The sequence below is a fragment of the Myxine glutinosa genome, chromosome 9, assembly GCF_964187855.1.
Source record: "Myxine glutinosa chromosome 9, kmMyxGlut1.1, whole genome shotgun sequence".
Taxonomy (NCBI): Eukaryota; Metazoa; Chordata; class Myxini; order Myxiniformes; family Myxinidae; genus Myxine; species Myxine glutinosa.
In genome coordinates this window covers 76304005-76306986 of record NC_136269.1, presented here as the reverse complement: position 1 = coordinate 76306986, position 2982 = coordinate 76304005, and the positions used below count along the sequence as shown (strand labels likewise).

The following is a 2982-nucleotide window of genomic DNA, read 5'->3' as shown; positions in this document are numbered from 1 at the left end:
GATAGAGGTCATGTGAATTTCAGCAGGGTTCAGAAAGAGGTCATGTGAAGTCCAGCAGGGTTCAGAAAAGTTGGTGCATTCATTTGTGTTCAGCTGCAATTCCGAGTACTTGTCAGAGGCCTTTGTGCGCGTGGCTCAGGGACGTGCACGTCTGCGACAACCGGAGACCCCTTACGTTGATCACTCATTATTGCAGCACTAAAACATATCAGTAGGAGTGATAGCTAGTAGTCACATGGGCCAGTGTCGCAATGGATAACGCGTCTGACTACGAATCAGAAGATTGTAGGTTCGACTCCTACCTGGCTCGAAACTGATTTTGACTTCACTTTTAGCAATATTTAATGAAGTCGCGTGGTCGCTTTGCTTCTTCAACATATTTTCCTGAAGTCGAATTCATTGGAGTGGTAGTCCACCCCTTGGTGACGATTGAGTAACCTTGGTCACCTCTTTAAAATACAGTCGCGACCCTCGCGTCAAGGATTTGGCAACAGATTACGTCATCTTCCCGTTCCAAACCTGCTTTTTTAGTTCTACTTCCTTGAGGAACAGAGAAACCCAAGGTATCACCGCCATCGGAACGAGGGTCAAGCTGGGCTCAAGTCTTTCACGAACCTGCTGGCCAGGCCCAACGTTCAAATATGGTTGGAGGAGGAATTTGTCATTTGTTCCGGCTGCCTGCGAAAGCTCGCCCATGCTTCCTGAAGTACACTGGGATCTGCAACGTCGACCAACGAAGACTGGCAGACCGTCAGTGAAAAGGCACGGTCATGTGAAGTCCAGCGGGGTTCAGAAAGATGTCGTAGGAGGTCAAGCAGGGTTCAGAAAGAGGTCAGAGGAGGTTCAGCAGGGTTCAGAAAGAGGTCATAGGAGGTCCAGCAGGGTACAGAAAGAGGGCGCAGTAGGTCCAGCAGGGTTCAGAAAGAGGTCATGTGAAGTCCAGCAGGGTTCAGATAGAGGTCATGTGAAGTCCAGCAGGGTTCAGAAAGATGTCGTAGGAGGTCAATCAGGGTTCAGAAAGAGGTCAGAGGAGGTTCAGCAGGGTTCAGAAAGAGGTCATAGGAGGTCCAGCAGGGTACAGAAAGAGGTCGCAGTAGGTCCAGCAGGGTTCAGATATATGTCATGTGAAGTCCAGCATGGTTCAGATAGAGGTCGTGTGAAGTCCAGCAGGGTTCAGATAGAGGTCATGTGAAGTTCAGCAGGGTTCAGAAAGAGGTCATGTGAAGTCCAGCAGGGTTCAGATAGAGGTCATGTGAAGTCCAGCAGGGTTCAGAAAGATGTCGTAGGAGGTCAATCAGGGTTCAGAAAGAGGTCAGAGGAGGTTCAGCAGGGTTCAGAAAGAGGTCATAGGAGGTCCAGCAGGGTACAGAAAGAGGTCGCAGTAGGTCCAGCAGGGTTCAGAAAGAGGTCATGTGAAGTCCAGCAGGGTTCAGATAGAGGTCATGTGAAGTCCAGCAGGGTTCAGAAAGGAGTCATGTGAAGTCCAGCAGGGTTCAGATATATGTCATGTGAAGTCCAGCAGGGTTCAAAAAAGTTGGTGCATTCATTTGTGTTCAGCTGCAATTCCGAGTACTTGTCAGAGGCCTTTGTGCGCGTGGCTCAGGAACGTGCACGTCTGCGACAACCGGAGACCCCTTACGTTGATCACTCATTATTGCAGCACTAAAACATATCAGTAGGAGTGATAGCTAGTAGTCACATGGGCCAGTGGTGCAATGGATAACGCTTCTGACTACGAATCAGAAGATTGTAGGTTCGACTCCTACCTGGCTCAAAACTGATTTTGACTTCACTTTTAGCAATATTTAATGAAGTCGCGTGGTCGCTTTGCTTCTTCAACATATTTTCCTGAAGTCGAATTCATTGGAGTGGTAGTCCACCCCTTGGTGACGATTGAGTAACCTTGGTCACCTCTTTAAAATACAGTCGCGACCCTCACGTCAAGGATTTGGCAACAGATTACGTCATCTTCCCGTTCCAAACCTGCTTTTTTAGTTCTACTTCCTTGAGGAACAGAGAAACCCAAGGTATCACCGCCATCGGAACGAGGGTCAAGCTGGGCTCAAGTCTTTCACGAACCTGCTGGCCAGGCCCAACGTTCAAATATGGTTGGAGGAGGAATTTGTCATTTGTTCCGGCTGCCTGCGAAAGCTCGCCCATGCTTCCTGAAGTACACTGGGATCTGCAACGTCGACCAACGAAGACTGGCAGACCGTCAGTGAAAAGGCACGGTCATGTGAAGTCCAGCAGGGTTCAGAAAGATGTCGTAGGAGGTCAAGCAGGGTTCAGAAAGAGGTCAGAGGAGGTTCAGCAGGGTTCAGAAAGAGGTCATAGGAGGTCCAGCAGGGTACAGAAAGAGGTCATAGGAGGTCCAGCAGGGTTCAGAAAGAGGTCATGTGAAGTCCAGCAGGGTTCAGATAGAGGTCATGTGAAGTCCAGCAGGGTTCAGATAGAGGTCATGTGAAGTCCAGCAGGGTTCAGAAAGATGTCGTAGGAGGTCAATCAGGGTTCAGAAAGAGGTCAGAGGAGGTTCAGCAGGGTTCAGAAAGAGGTCATAGGAGGTCCAGCAGGGTACAGAAAGAGGTCGCAGTAGGTCCAGCAGGGTTCAGAAAGAGGTCATGTGAAGTCCAGCAGGGTTCAGATAGAGGTCATGTGAAGTCCAGCAGGGTTCAGAAAGGAGTCATGTGAAGTCCAGCAGGGTTCAGATATATGTCATGTGAAGTCCAGCAGGGTTCAGAAAAGTTGGTGCATTCATTTGTGTTCAGCTGCAATTCCGAGTACTTGTCAGAGGCCTTTGTGCGCGTGGCTCAGGAACGTGCACGTCTGCGACAACCGGAGACCCCTTACGTTGATCACTCATTATTGCAGCACTAAAACATATCAGTAGGAGTGATAGCTCGTAGTCACATGGGCCAGTGGCGCAATGGATAACGCGTCTGACTACAAATCAGAAGTTTGTAGGTTCGACTCCTACCTGGCTCA

At 49.5% G+C, this 2982-nt stretch overlaps 1 non-coding gene across 1 annotated transcript; it reads left to right on the top strand.

Annotated features, from left to right (window-relative positions):
* Positions 1 to 2909: 2909 nt before the first annotated feature.
* On the top strand, positions 2910 to 2982 carry TRNAC-ACA (transfer RNA cysteine (anticodon ACA)). The gene has a single exon. It is a non-coding gene; the product is annotated as a tRNA-Cys (tRNA).